At 37.4% G+C, this 16,501-nt stretch overlaps 1 protein-coding gene across 4 annotated transcripts in view; it reads left to right on the top strand.

Moving 5' to 3' along the window:
- INPP4B (inositol polyphosphate-4-phosphatase type II B) overlaps positions 1-16,501 on the top strand; it is a 701,292-nt gene that overhangs the window by 197,445 nt on the left and 487,346 nt on the right. The window contains exon 1 of one of the 4 annotated variants that reach the window (XM_089911306.1): positions 4,677-9,726. The exons of the other annotated variants lie outside the window; for them this stretch is intronic. The gene's annotated coding sequence lies outside the window, so the exon portion shown is untranslated. Of the gene's footprint in view, positions 1-4,676; positions 9,727-16,501 lie in introns of those variants that run through there. 4 annotated transcript variants of the gene reach the window in all.

Raw genomic sequence — 16,501 nt, forward strand, 5'->3', positions numbered from 1 at the left:
TGTCTCCATTTCTAGAACCAAGTTTGCTTTCATGTGTAGTGTAGAATAGTGCCTTGAACTTGGTAAGTGTTGGCCTTCTTCACTGTTCCTCTTATTGCACATCACCAGTTTCTTTGTATCTTTTTACATAAAATATTTACAAATAGCATGAGCCTTACAACGGAAAATGTAGCACATTCTGCCAATGATCAGACGGTTCTTTCTGTTATCTTTAAATTGTTCCTTGTATTTAAAGATTCTGGATTTGGATTTGATATTTCTATTGTAGCAGGTGTGGCGGGGGGAGGTGATATGTAGCTGTGAAGACCCTTGGGTGTGATCACTAACCACAGGTGCTGCTTTTGATTTAAGACGTTTAAGATGCCAGAGTGAGGGAGGAAGGTGGGGATAGTAGAGATGGGGTGAATGGGCCCAAAAAGTGACTTTTGTGCCTTTCTTTCCCTTGGAGGCATGATTTATGCACTCTTTTTAAAGCTTTGATATTTCTGCTTTAAGTTATCTGTAATTACTGTCCTTGTTGCCGATAGATAGCTATTTCTCATATTATATCTTTTGGTATATTATTCTCATTTGATATCCCTTGTTCAAATAAGGAAGTTAAAGGCATATAAGGAAAAACAATTGGTCATAACGTAGAAAGTCATACTCCAAATCTTACTAGTGTATAATGTCAAGGTAAAAGACCACTTTTTATAAAAAAAAAACAAACAACCCTTTATTTCAAATGTAAGGACAACTTATCTTTGGACTGATGAGATGGCATTTCCAAAGACTAAACACTGTCATTTCTGCCCTTTACTATTCTGGATCATTCTCCCACTAGAATGTAGTTCTAATAGGTCAGGGATTTTTATCAACTTTGTTCTTTGTTCAACTTTGCTATATTCCCAGCACCAAGTAAATGCCTGGTGCATATTAAACAAACGAATTAGCCCCAGCTGGATATTGAGTGGGAATGTAGCTGTGATACATGTTCACTACGGGGAGATCACGAATGATATCCAGGCTGGTTTAAAAGCTAAGAGCTCCCATCCTACAACTTAGTGGATTTGTAACCAGCTGTGAAAGGGCACAGGCAGGGATTCAATCCCTTAAATGCAACCTGAACACACACAATATATAATTTTGCATACAGTACCTTGAATTATTTGAGCGACTAGGTAGGTGACATACACAGTAGTAACCACAAGGTCAAGGGTGTAATGGTAGAGCGTAGTTATTGTAAGTTTTCTTTTTGTGACATGGCATCAAATATGTCAAGTTTGTACTTCTATTTTCATGCCAGCTTTTCCGGGAAGGTCTTCATTGAGACAGGCATGAGTTTGAGGCAGGTGGTAGTTGCTAATAATAGTAATTATTGAATGTTTTCAATATGCCATCTCTGTCCTAAGCACTTTATACTATTTTATTTAATACAGATGAAGCCTCTGTGAATAGCTCTCTTAGCTGTTATGATCATTCCACCTTATTGATGAGGAAATAGGACTCAGAGGTGTATACATATTATTATTATATTACTTTTATTAATATTTGTGTTATTTTTTACTATAGGACTTTTAAATTTATAATATAGCAACAATAGAAATATATTAGAAAGGCAATGAGTTACGGTGGAGAAAGTAGATGGTTGGTAGAAAATCTTGATTCCATTAATTAATCTTGGTCACCTCACAACACACAGTAGTAACAGCTGTTAAATTCGAGTAGGTCTTAAAAATCTGCATTTTTTTTTTTTAAGTTGCTTTAATTCTTGCTTTGGTTTTCTCCTTGAGTGAACCTGCCTACTGTTCTGTCCAATGGAAACTCTTCTTGTATTCCCTTTTCTCCTTTTCTATTTCTTTTTCCTTTTGTTTGGCCTCTCATCGTGATTCTGCTGCATGATGGGTCGAATGGGATTTGGGGCTGAACTGAGAACCAAAAATAACGTGGCTAACACTTCCTAAGGGAAACCATATTCCACAGTAAATTTCTCTTCTTTTGACCCTTATCAGAGTTGAAAGTTATTTCAGTCAAATTAAGGATTAACAAGGCTTTAGTTGGATAGTTTGAGGCTCTCAGTTACTAGCTAAATGTCATTTAGGGAAACTGCTCTGGCTTCCACAAAATCTACATTTTCATTCATTCATTCATTCATCCAGCCATGTAACATTTAGTGAAGTCTGTCTGTCTGGAGCCAGTGCCATAGTGGGTCACAATGAGTGTCACTTTCCATGCAACCAGGGAGCTATACAACTGAAGGCAGGAGACTGCTGTATAAATAAACACAATATTCAATATGTTGTAGTAATTGCTTTATAAGAAGCACACACTCGTTAACATGAGGATAGGAGAAAGCTTGCTATATTCTGAGTCAAAGAGATGGGGAAGCCAATACTGAGAGAAGGATATTCGAGTTGAGCCCTGACAATTTTGAAAAGTACTCTGTTGATAATTGGTGATTTTCTGTCTCCAGTAACAGTGTAGCAGAAGGTGACATGAGAACATGATATCTCAGGGGAGACTCTCATTCCCTAAGCTATGTGTAACTTTGTCCAGCCAACGTAAGGCTGAGGGTTACCGTAGAAACAGCATTTAATGTCCAGAGGGCCTGCTCACGATGTCCACATGATGGGTAGAAAATAACTGCACAGAATTTTGAAAGAAGAGAGATGGTGCTAGGATTTGGCAATGTGGGAAAGATTGGAGGAAGAGTGGGATTTGAACTGGACCATACGCAGATAAAAGGCTAGCAGAGATTCCAGGTCAGGAAACACAGCAAATAAGAAGGCTGAAGAATATTCCAGGTTGGGAAATACAGAATACAAAGGAAGGAAGCAACTCTCCAGATGAAGTTGGGCGACAGTGCGAAGACTGGCTTTGCTAGAGTAGAAAGGTTAGCTGTAAACAGCTGGATATGATGTTGGAAATAGATGAGTTCAGATTTTGTAATATCTTAAGTGTCACATTAAGGCATTTGACATTGATGAAAGTGCCAGTCCGAGAGTTAAGTGATTTAGGTTAGAATTTTAGCTCTGGCCCTTTTTAGTTGTGCGATCTCAATCATGTCTCTGAATTTCTCTGAAGTTTACACCTATAAGATGGGGATAATACCATTTTTCCTATCAGGATGTTTAAAGTAGTCAGCTAAAAGAATATATATAAAAGTATTTTGTAAGTTATAGAATTCTATGCAAATAAATAGATATATGCATAGTCAAGAAGTTACAAGTAGAGAGACGTGAGACAGTGGAGAATGTAAATTGTCAGTGGAATTCAAGATGGATTTAATGAGGAGGAGATTAAAGTCAAGACAGCAGGTGGCAATGGCTGCGGCCCAGTATGAGGGCCTCTGTTCAGAAGTCATTTGTGGCCATTCTCAAGCTAAACTTGGTCAAACCATGATTTAGCACAAGGAGTCTATAATGGTATGCTAAATCCTGTCCCCCCACCCACATCTTTTTTACCTAACTACTAAGGCTCAAGCCAAATTTAATAGATGGGAGTTTATAAAAGATGGATCCTGAGAGTGAGAAGGTGACATATGGTTTTCAGCACAGTAAAGTTTAGAAACAGGCTGGGGGAGATAACCTGTCTCTAGTCAGGTGTATGATTGATTTCTACAATTTTCATCCTCAGGCCAGAACCCTGATAGCCTGCCTTACAACAAAGTTCTCCACTATATTATCTTGAAGAACAAAGAATTTCTGCCCACCTACGTCAGAAGCAAGCCATGAATAGATGTGGGGTCTTGGGCGTGGAAGAGAGGGAAGGGTTTGTTAAAAGAACAAAGGAACTGGGTAGCGCAAGATTCAAGCTAGAAAGTAGAAAAGGAATGTTCTCTGTCAAGGAAGATGGTGGCCATGTGTGTGTCCTGAGGGCCCAGGCCATGCTGAAACTCAGAAGGGCAGACCAGATAGACTGAAGAAGCCACTTCTGAATCCCCATCCCCTCGAGGGCTCTTTGTGGATTGGCGTATAACACTTTACTCTGATGTGACAGTTAATTATTCTTCAGGTTTCCACACGTGTGCTTGGCCGGCCGTTCCATGGGGCCCTCTCCCCATTTCTAGTCACTGGTACATAAATATGTAGTTCTCCTCTGTGGAAAGCAAGAGGGTACAGAGAGCAGGAAAAGGGGCAAATGAACCAGCTGACAGAAGACTGTTTTTGTTTTGTTTTGTTTTGTTTGGCTTTACCAACCCTTTTTTTTGTGATAAAGAGCTTAGTACTGAGGTTGGTATTTCTATTTCCCTTCCTCCTGCCGTAACCAGGGGTTTTGGGGTAAGGATTGCAATAGGTAGAGATAGTTGTGGGGAGTTGAGGGCCACATCTTGTGTAACCCACCCAAACTAGCCAAGGTGCCCTCCCTGCCACTGTAATGCTTTAAAATACATGTAGGCATATATATATATAAAACATATAGCATGTACATAAATAATATTAATATAATATATAATTCAAATATATATCATATTATGTAGTATATTGTATCATAATATATAATAAATATATAATGTATAATATGTAATATACACATATAATAAATGAACAGTATATAATTATATAATATTATGTTAATATGTATATATACATATATTTACATTTATTGAGTACCTGTTCAATGCTTGTCAGCCATTCACTGAAAATTTACTTAGTGCCAACTATGAGACTCACAAATGTAGAAGGTAAGTGCATATTATCTCTTTCAATTTTACAATATAGAAAAGAAAGGTACAGGGAGTATAAGAATCTGGTCTAAGGTCAAAGGGCTAATAAGAGGGGGAATCAGAAAATTCTCACCCAGATAAAAAATTCCATACTTAAGAAAATCTCAAATCACTAAATACTCGCTTATTTGTCTGTATTTATACTAATCCTACAAGCTGAGGAGCAGAGGGGGTCTTTCTCTATGAATAATAATCACATGCAAATTTCTCACCTACTTGTGCTTTTGCCAGAATATAGTGTTGTGGTTGTGAGAAACAATGTTGTATTTTGATGTCTTTCCAACTTCCCACCAACGCCTCAGTATTGCTAAGAGATTGCGTCCCATTGCTACACCAGCATCAGTGTAACTTCTCCCTTATTCCTGGAGGAAGCTTCCGAATGGGAGATACTCCAGAGCTTGTCTGCACAGGTACACTTTGCTCTCAGGCCTCCCTGGCGCCACATGTATGCCAGTGCACAGCACCTCTCAGGAGGCTGGAGATGGCATCATTTCCTTGCAATCCAGCTGTTGAGCAGAATTTCATAGTTTTATGTGCCAGTGATATAGATCTTTTAAAATCTATTGAATTCAACAACAGGGCAGTGTGACAGCCCATCTTCAAAGACAGGAAGGGCTTTGGAAAGGGAAGATACAATTAATGGAACCTGTTACTGACAACCCAAGAAAACGAAATCGTCAGTTTTGTTAACTATGAAGCAGTAATATATAACTGAAGCATGTAGAAAATGCCTAAAATATTTCTAAATTTATTTTCCAATTTAACCATCCTGGTATAAACCAGAAAGCAATTCATTTATTCATTCACTCATTTATTCAATGAGTAAATGATTACTGAATGTTTTCTATTCATCAGGCACTATTAAGCACTATTTGTCAGCATAGCCTTTAAAAGTACCACTTGGCTAAAACATACATCTATGTTTTCTTTAACTAATTGGTGCTCTCTTCTGTAATAATGTGATTTGCATTAACTTTTTGCTGTCCCTTTGCCAAAATCCTCAAAGTATCACTTTATTTACTTCCATGGCTGTTAATAAAACTTACTTTTCCACTTGCCAGGCCAATATTTTCAATCTCTAGAAAGGTGTGAAACAATATTTCTTTGATTTTTTTTAATTGCAAGGAGATAATTATACTACTTATGCAAAACATTTATGAAGAATGAGCACATGTGATAAGAATGGAGTGTTGTTATTAAATAAAACTCACAGCAGCGATTCTTAGGCGCTTATGATTATATATAACCATTATTGGCCTACTGTAAACATACATGTTAATCAGTATATGTGAATGGTGGTCAGCTATCTTCCTTTACATCATCACATCAGAGTTTGCTCAGGTTAGCCAGGTTGTAAAGGTATGGGGACAAAATGAAAAATCAGAGGCAGGAAGAGAAAGAGAAAGAGAAAAGATGAGGAAGATGGGAGCTGGGTGGATTTGAAGCTTTTCTGGATGCATAGTAGGTTTCCAACTGGGGATGTCAAGGTCCTCTCTATCTTCTCCCCTCCCCCTCCTGCCCCACTTTGCATTCTTCCTTTTCTGGGAGACAATGTAGGACTGAATGAGGACTCCCAGAAATTTTTGGTTAGGCGGGTCGGGCTAGTGAAAAGATGAAAATTTAATGGGAGCCAAGTAGAAAAACAGAGGGAGTTAATTACAAGGTGTAACTTGAGAATAAGAGAGATCTGATGAGGGACTTTTGGTTGTGATAGGTTGGAAGAGGATATGTCTTCCTTCAGGGGTGGTGGTGTGTGTGATGAGATGTAGAAAAGAGAAAAGAGGCCTGAAATGAAAAGAGAAGAAAGTACTCATTAGCAGTCAGGTGAGATGTGCTGCATATATGCTACAGGTGGTGAAATCTATGATTAAGAGTTCATTTGAGGTCTTTAAAAGCATTTATTTATATGCAGAAATGTTGAAGTGACTTATATTGTTTAAAAATGGCTAATACGTTTCTTTTTCTTTTAAGTAGAGTTTAAAATGGCTTAATCCTAGACCATCTTCTGAGTTTCCTACCAAGTTTAGAATCAACTTAGATCCTGCCTTCTTGGAGTTTATAGTCAATTGCAGGTTACTGAGTCTCCTTCTCAACTCAAATGAGCTCCAAATTACTTTTGCCAAACTTTCAGTTTGTATTTTATCCCCCCTGCCAAATAATAACACTTTAGAAATGTTAGCTTTATTACTTTTTTATTATTTATTTTATTTTATTTATTTTTGGCTGCTTTGGGTCTTCGTTGGTGCGCAGGCTTTCTCTAGTTGCGGTGAGCGGGGGCTACTCTTCGTTGTGGTGCGCAGGCTTCTCATTGCGGTGGCTTCTCTTGTTGCCGAGCACGGGCTCTAGGCGCATGGACTTCAGTAGTTGTGGCGCGCAGGCTCAGTAGTTGTGGCTCCCGGGCTCTAGAGTGCAGGCTCAGTAGCTGTGGCGTATGGGCTTAGTTGCTCCACAGCATGTGGGATCTTCCCAGACCAGGGCTCGAACCCGTGTCCCCTGCATTGGCAGGTGGGTTCTTAACCACTGTGCTGCCAGGGAAGCCTTCTATTCCTTTTTAATGAAAAAAAGCTTTGCAGTAAAATATTACTTACTTAATTTTCATAATGCATTGAGAATTTTCAGCAGGTAAAGGAACGAGTGTAAGAGGGCTCTAAGTTAGTTTTCAAATGAGTATTCAGGGATTAAAAAAAAGAGACAGAGAGAGAAAAGTCTGGGGCTCCTGGGATGTGGTTGTGGTTGTTTAGCAAGAGAACATATTAATGTCATTGGAAATTGGTTCGTGATTTGGTATGAAATGAAATACATAAAGAAACAAATGTGTTTTCTTTCTGTTCTTTCACAGACACTGAAACATGATGGGACTTCTTTAGCATATCTTGTAGTTCTCTGCAGGGAGACACAAGTTAATTTTTTCTTAGTTTTAGGTAGTCCCTACTTTTTTTTTTTTTTGGCATAGAAGGGTCTTATTGATTCTTATACCTAGCTACTCACTCAGAACAATAAATGTTGATTTTATTTTCCTACCTATATATTTCCTATATATAGAACATTTTTATATGAGAGGTGGCATATGTTTTATACACATACACACACACACATACACACACACACACACACACATATATATACACACACATACACACACAGTTGGTCTAATCCACTGTCTCTAGTCGCTGTATTCTTCATCATCAGTGGTGGAATGAAAGCATCTTTCACCTTTTATGTCGACCTATGTTTTATATGAAAGCTTTTCAGGAAAGAAAGCACATATTCCATGAACTACAGAGTACCAGAATGTGAATTTGGATGACGGTGCTAGCTTTGAAATTAATCTTAGAATATAATCCTCTGCTTTTAAGAATTACCTATATTTTAGCGAAATTTTTATAACTATATAGGAGAGAAAGGAAGCAATCACTAGCACAGGGTAGTGGTAAAGATCCTCTTATAAACTGTTTCGAACCTGGCTCTTTTGCTCACTTTTCCCATTTGTAAAATGGGCATGAGGACAGTGCTCACAGTATAAGGTTGTTATGCAAATTGAGTGATTTAATATTTACAAAGTACGTAGATTTGGTATGCAGCGCTATGTGGTTGTAAATAAACAAAAGCAAATAAATCACTCCTTGAGGGGTTGGGAATATACTAAAGCATACATAGGAATGTGTATAAAGCAATAAAAATCCATTATTATTTGCAGTGGTAGGTATTTTGCAGGTTAATTTGCTGTTTATTTTTGTGTATCTTTCCCTAATAATGTGGTATTTTGGAGTTCTTAGATCCTGATGTTGTTCCAGAAACTTCTATTTCTACTTTTTCTCTTTTGAGCTTGCTACATATTGTAAAACCTGAATATGGCAGATGGTTTACAATGCCACATAAGAAGACGCTTTTCCAATTATGTTTTCATCAGGCAAACGGCCCTGCTGTGATGGGAATAAATGGTTATGGCATTCCTATGAAATTGATGTTGTCTGTTCCAGAGGCTATAGAATTGAACAAACACTGGTCAGAATTATCCTTCATCTTTTCCAAATGTAAGGTCAAAATTAAGATAAATAAAGGAAGATTGTGTAGTTTTCTCTTTCCTTCTTGCCTCCAGTAGCCATCTAGAATTTGTAAGACAGAGGGACAGAATGTGTGTGTGGGCTCAGTCCCATGTGATACAAAAGTACTTATTCATGCCCAAATACAGATTAAAAATGTAGTTGGCATATTTAAATAATTCATTAAGTTGCTCTTTCATTCATGTAAAAAAAGTAGGTAAATGTGGCAACCATTTAGTTTAAGTTCTAGTTTCAGCAGAACAGTTAGCTTTGAAAAGGTCAAGACTACTGACCTAAAAGTATTCATAATCCTTCTGCAATTACCATAGTAATTTGTTCCATATGCCTATGAATTGTTTCTCAGAGTTGCTGGATTATCACCTACTGAGAAGTTCAAAAATATCTATTTGGTATTTTTTCCAGCTGAGAAGCAATTCTGCCTCAATCCCAAGTAGCACTGAATTCTATGCTGAAGTATGTCTTTTCAAATAATATCTTCAGTAACAGGTATATCTATGATTGTCTAGCAAGATTGTTGACATACTCCTGCTCTTAATACATCAGTCATGGGAAAGAGACCATTGGTTTTGGAGAGCTGTCACTTTCGAGTGTTTTTGGAAAAATCCATTAAGTGCCTAATTTTCATTAACTTCTTTGGCGTGCTTAGAAATGTACATGATATTACAGAGAGAGAGAGAGGGCATGATGATTGATAGCAGTGAAATCCAATGTCCGGGTCCTTTATTTCTTCAGTTAGTTATTGTTTAAACATTTCTGAAGCCCATTTTTATACGAGGCAAAGCAGAGTTCCTGCAAGCAAGCCAGTATCTGGGTGATTCAAGCGTTCAGGTAATGCTGTGGGGCAGACTTTGGACCTCGGTGACTCACGAGAAGCGAGGAAGGTTCAGATCGCACAAAGGCAGGGCTGAGAGCCAACTTGAAAATGAAAGAAACGACTTGAGCAAAACAACTTCCTTGGTAAGATCAGACTGCTCCTTCTCCGTGTAATTTCTAATTCTACCCAACAGCAAAAAGAAGAATAGAAAAAGAAAAGGGAAAAGAATAATCAAAACCAAACTAAAGTCAGAGACAATGAAAGCAGAAAGGTTCGGTCCTGAGCTTCCAGTCTCTCCCATTTTAGCTCCGGAAGTGTAATCCTTTAATTGAAGCTTTGCTCTGCTCCTGAGCATTCAACTGTTACTAACAAATTTCATGGAGTGTCTATTTTGGAAACAGGCTTGTTTTAGGCAAGTAGTGTCTTAAGTAAATTTGTGTTTTAATTGCAAGAAGGTAGAGTATGATTTGACAGTACCCAAATTAGAAATGGTTTTTATTCCTTTTCAGGTGCATAAATAAATAAACAGCAATAATGAAAAACCTTTCTTAGAGTATGTAATGAACTGTGGTTGGAGAAGGATTTAAGAATGTGATTACTTTGGCTGTGGCAATGTAAGAGAAGAGCTGTGTTTATGTAGGGGCTATGCCTTTCTGTGTGTACTTTTCTCATGCGTATATATTTATTTCATTGTTATTACAGGTATCAGAATAAGAAAAAAGTATTTAATGAGAATAAACACTGATTTCAGCAATATAGTCATTCAACCTTATAAAGTGTTAGTTATAATGAAAGCTTTTTCTCGGTCATGCTACCCTTTCTGCAAAGAGGAAGGGAGGCACTCTGCTTCTTTTCGTGTCATCACCTGCCTTTAACGGAAGGGTGATGGGCGGGGGGTGGGGTGGGGGTGGGGGGGAGTGTAAGGTGTGGGTGAGGGGTGAGTAGTGGGAGGGTGGGATTCTGGGCTAAACAGCACTTCTCCCACCACCGGGAGGGAGCTGCTGGAACAGCTGTAGTGAATGATCAGCAACCTTTGCCTGGGTCCTCATTTCTGTCAAGGCTAAGTGATGCCCTAGGCTCCAACGGGTTGAGTGGTGGGTCTCCTGCCCACCCTCAGAGCTGACCTAGGTTATGTTGCTCCCTGTGGATTCAAATATATTCAGGGAATGAGACTCTTCTTCAATGTAGATATTCAGGATGCAACACTTCTGCCAACTAATCCAGAGCATTGAAACCTAAAACTCTAGCTCCTGTCTGCTCTTAAAACAGGTGGGGACTCTGTAATGGCCTATATGGGAAAAGAATCTAAAAAAAAAAGAGTGGATACATGTATATGTATAACTGATTCACTGTGCTGTACACCTAAAACTAACACAACATTGTAAATCAGTTATACTCCAATAAAAATTAAAAACAAACAAACAGAAAACAGATGGGGAGAGCTGGTAAGAATTCAATTGCATATACCAGGAACTTTTCCATCTAACCTATGTATAAATATTCGAATGTGCAGGACTAGATAACCTGAGTTGTAACATTATAGCACTTGAGTGGGTGATGTCTGAGGTTGACTAGGCTCTGACAGTCAATCAACTGATCGTTGAAAGTCCTAGGAGGCTCTGACTATGGTCTTTACTTTTGTGTAAAGCCCAATGGGACTCACAGACAAAAAGGGAACTTCCCTTATTCCTTTACATTTTTTAATGAGTGGCTTATAATTTTGCACGTAGCCTGATTGTGCACTTAGAGATCGACAGTTGCTGATGTTTGCAGTTCTTTTGAATCCTTTGGAGAGTCTTGATATACACAAAAATTCCCATAGGCCACAGAAACTTCTGAACTTGGAAGAACTGGGTTTAAAAACTGGTTCTGCCCCTTACTGGCATCGTGACACCGCACAAGGTACATGAGCTCTTCAAACTCAGTTTCTTAATGGAAAATGCACCCGTTCGTACATACTATAACTCCTTCCTGGACTGCAGACTCATCTTGCCTACTACCTGCTAGACATTCTCTTTAGGATATCCTGGTGATGCCTCAAACATCTGTCCCAAATGGAATTCCCTTACCTCTCCTTCCATTGACCCACCTGCTGCCTAGACACCTAGGTGCTCAGTCTAGTAATAGGGACCTTCTTTTCCCTCCTTCTCCAGTCCCTTCACATTCAGTGAGTGGAAAGTTAATTTTGATTTTTCTTCCCGTTATTTCTTGGCTTGCTCTCCTCTTCTCCATTTCTAATACCAGTATGCTAGTTGAGGTTATTATGACCATGTGCCTGAAATAATGTAACAGATTCCTATCAGGCAGAGATGCCTTCCCCAGCTTTCATTTCCACCCCCTTCAATTTATATCTTACTCTCTGCTTGAGACACAGCTGTCATCCTGTCATTTTCTTCTTAAAAGTCTTTCAGTGCATCTCTGTGAACTGAATCAAGGCCAAACTGAAAGTACATGTAACACGTGAGTGTACCCTAGTGTGTCTAATACTAGGTCGACGAGGCTCCGGCGATCGATACATTTTCTCTAAGGTTTCCTCATATTTAAGTTCAGGTTTTACATTTTTGGCAAAGATGCCACAAAGTGAGGTTGTGACCTTCTCAGCACATCAAATCAGAAGGGATTTGATGTAGGTCTGTTCCGTTACTGAAAATGGTAACTTTGATCACTTGGTGAAGGTGATGTCTGTCAGGTTTCTCCACTGCAAAGTTACTGTATTTCTTTGTATTTAATAAAGATCTTACAGAGAAATAATTGGAGAGTATCTAGTTAGCTTGTTATTTAAAACACTGTTGGCACTAATTTTAGAATTCTTTGAAGATTGCCTGAGACAGTTATTACTGTGGGGTTTGCCAAATACTAGTTGGAAATTTACAGTAAGGAAAATTTTACTCTATTCATTTATTCATCCATTCATCCGTTCACTCACTATTTATATTAGTATGGGCAAATGAACTCATTTTATTCCATGGCTTATAATGTGTCACAATCATTTTTTTTGTTGTTCAGTTTTCCCAGATATGGCCTTTGGGAGTCCCCTTCAAGTTGGCTCCTGTATCTTTTTAGAATTTCTCTTTAAAACACTTCGATATTTTCTGGCACCGCAAGACATTTTAGGCTCATCTTGCACTTTTCCTGCCCCATTCCTGCAATCAGCTGTTTCTCCAAGGACTAGTAGTTTTCTTTTATTGGAGCATGGTGTTTAGAAACCAAGATTTGGGCAGTGAATGGGCTCATTGGTACTGGGGTATCACAGTACCTGACCAACACTCTTGAAAATTGTCAAGGTTGTGAAAAACAAAGACTGAGCACCTGTTCCAGATTAAAGGAGACTAAGGGAAACATGACAACTAAAGGCAAAGTGTGATTTTTGGTTGGATCCTGAACCAAAAAGAACATTAGGGGGGCAATTGGAGAAATTTGAGTAAGTTCTGTAGATTAAATAATACTGTATATTGTATTATAGTCTTATAAATATTTATCTTCCTGTAATGGTCAACTCAAAATAACATGACCATTCACATTATTATTGATTTAAAAAATATGTATATGTATAGCTGATTCACTTTGTTATAAAGCAGAAACTAACAAACTATTATAAAGCAATTACACTCCAATAAAGTTGTTAAAAAAGAATAATTCAAAGAAAAAAGAATAATTCAGATCTCTGCAATTGAAGAAACTGATCTAAATTAGGGACAGGATATTCAGAAGAGAAATAAAACTATACTTGGTGTTCTAGCTATATCATTTAGGATTTTTGAAAGAAATGATCATGTATACCACAAATTATCTAATTAATCTCCCTCTGATGAACATTTACATTGTTTCAAATTTCCCCAGCTGATGTGTAAGGCTGTATTAACATATTTCTACATACATTTTCAAACATTTGAAAATCTCCTTGGTATACATTTCTTGAAGGTTGGTTAAATAATTTATGGTACAGCCATAAGCAATATGAAGTCATTAAAAATTATGATATAGATCAGCAAACTATAGCCTATGGGCCAGATCATCCTTGCTTATTCATTTACATATTGTCTAAGGCTACTTGCATGCTACAGAGCAAGGACAGAGTTGAGTAACTGCAACAGGGACCATATGGCTCACAAAGCCCAAAATATTTACTATTGGTCCTTTACAGCAAAAGTTTCCCAACCCTGATATGGATTATTACATGCAGAATGACAATATTCTGTGAAAAAGACACATTTTATTACATATATTATTATAGATCTGTATATATATAATTTTTTCATTTTTTAAAAATTGAAGTATAGTTGATTTACAATATTATATTTGTTTCAGGTGTACAATATAGTGATTCAGTATGTGTTTTAACATCTTTATTGGAGTATAATTGCTTTACAGTGGTGTGTTAGTTTCTGCTTTATAACAAAGTGAATCAGCTATACATATACATATATCCCCATATCTCCTCCCTCTTGCATCAAGTTATTACAGAATAATGGCTATAATTCCCTGTGCTGTACGATATAACCTTGTTGCTTATTTTTTTTACACATAGTAGTTTGTATCCTTTAATCCCATACCCCTATCTTGCCCTCCCCCCTTCCCTCTCTCCACTGGTATCCACTAGTTTGTTTTCCGTATCTGTAAGTCTGTTTCTATTTTGCTATATGCATTCCTTTTTTAAGTTTTTTAGATTTCACATATAAGTTATAACTTACAGTATTCGTCTTTCTCTGTCTGACTTATTTCACTGAGCATAATACTCTGTAGGTCCAACCACCTTCGGCAAATGGCATAATTTCATTCTTTTTTTATGGCAGAGTAATATTCCACTACACGCACACATGTGCGCGCTCATGTGCATCTTCTTTATCCATTTGTCTGTTGACAGACACTTGAGTTACTTCTATATCTTGGCTATTGTAAATAGTGCTGCTATGAACATTGGGGTGTGTGTATCTTTTTGAGTTAGTGTTTTCATTTTCTTTGGATATATACCAAGGAATGGAATTGCTGGATCATATGGTAGTTCTATTTTTAGTTTTTTGAGGAACCTCCATACTATTCACATAGTGGCTACACCAATTGACATTCCCACTAACAGTGTACAAGGGTTCCCTTTTCTCCACATCCTTTCCAATATTTGTTATTTGGAGACTTTTTGCTTATAGCCACTCTGAAAAAGTGTGAGGTGATATCTCATTGTTATTTTGATTTGCATTTCTCTAATAATTAGTGATGGTGAGCATTTTTCAAGTGCCTGTTGGTTATCTGTATGTCTTCCTTGGAAAAATATCTATTCAGGTCTTCTGCCCATTTTTAACTGGGTTGTTTGTTTTTTTGATACCAAGTTGTATGAGCTGTTTATATATTTTAGATATTAACCCCTTGATGGTCATATCATTTGCAAATATTTTCTCCCATTCATTAGGTTGCCTTTTTGTTTTGACGATGGTTTCCTTTGCTGTGCAGAAGCTTTTAAGTTTAATTAGTTCCCATTTGTTTATTTTTGCTTTTATTCCTTTTGCCTTGGGTGACAGATCCAAAGAAATATTGTGTGATTTATGTCAAAGAATGTTCTACCTATGTTCTCTTATTGGAGTTTTATGGTTTCAGTCTTACATTTAGATCTTTAGTCCATTTTGGGTTTATTTTTGTACATGCTGTGAGGAAATGTTCTAATCTCATTCTTTTATGTGGAGCTGTTCAGTTTTCCCAGCACTATTTATTGAAGAGACTGTATTTTCTCCATTGTATGTTCTTGCCTCTTTTGTTGTAGATTAATTGACCATAGGTATATTGGTTTGTTTCTGGGCTCTCTATTATGTTCCATTGATCTATGTGTCTGTTTTTGTGCAGTACCATGCTGTTTTGATTATTGCAGCTTTGTAGTGTAGTCTAAAGTTGGGCACATGGTACTTACAGCTTTTTTATATTTCTCAAGATTGTTGGGCAATTCAGGGTCTTTTGTGGTTCCATATACATTTTAGCATTATTTGTTCTAGTTCTGTGAAAAATATCCTGGGTATTTTGGTAAGGATTGTTTACATCTGAAGATTGCTTTGGGTAATATGGACATTTTAACAATATTAATTCTTCCAATCCAAAAATATGGGATATCTTTCCATTTCTTTGTGTCAACTTCAGTTTCCTTCATCAGTGTTTTATAGTTTTCAGAGTATAGGTCTTTCACCTCCTTGGTTAAGTTTATTCCTTGAAAGTACCTAGGAATTTATTCTTTTTGATGTAATTTTAAATGGGAATTTTTGTTTTTGTTGTTCTTCCCCTCCTACCTGATTCCATGTGCATCTTTCCTACAGCCTTGATTTTACAGGAGTCTTTCATCCAATTTCCAGTTCGTTTTCAGTAAGAATTATTCCACATGTAGACGTATTTTTAATATATTTATGTCTGGGGAGTGAGTTTCACATCCTCCTATTCTGGCCATCTTGATTGCTCTCCTGTATATATATAATTTAAATCAAAAATCCTATTAATTTAAAATTAGTTATGGACAGAGAGACTCTGCAAGGTTGTTCACCAAAGTTCATAAATAGGTCCTTTTTTTGTACATTTTTATTTATAATTTTATGTATACTTTGTGCTTTCTTAAAAGGGTTGTATGAATTCTGTTTTCTCATTTTTACTTCAAGATAACTACTCAAACCACACTCTTCAGTCTTCTGCGCCCAAAATTCTAGTGAAGCGAGAGCACAGTGATCACAAGAGACTTTGAATGACGCTTAATTTTTAAGTAGGGCAACCACTCACTGTAGTTTGCCTGGAACAGTGCTGTTTTATGGCTACTGGGACTACAGTGTCATTGTAGCCACATTTTTCTCTTAACTCTGTAGTAGTTCTTCCCAGCCTCTTAAGCTGCTATTCATCTTTTATGTGTCCTTTAAGTGTTTTGGTACCTCTGGGTTCTGCCACTGGCCTGGTCCC

Source organism: Delphinapterus leucas, chromosome 5 (genome assembly GCF_059928025.1).
Source record: "Delphinapterus leucas isolate spDelLeu-1000000601 "Yukka" chromosome 5, BTC_Dleu_Yukka2, whole genome shotgun sequence".
In the NCBI taxonomy this organism is placed as follows: domain Eukaryota; kingdom Metazoa; phylum Chordata; class Mammalia; order Artiodactyla; family Monodontidae; genus Delphinapterus; species Delphinapterus leucas.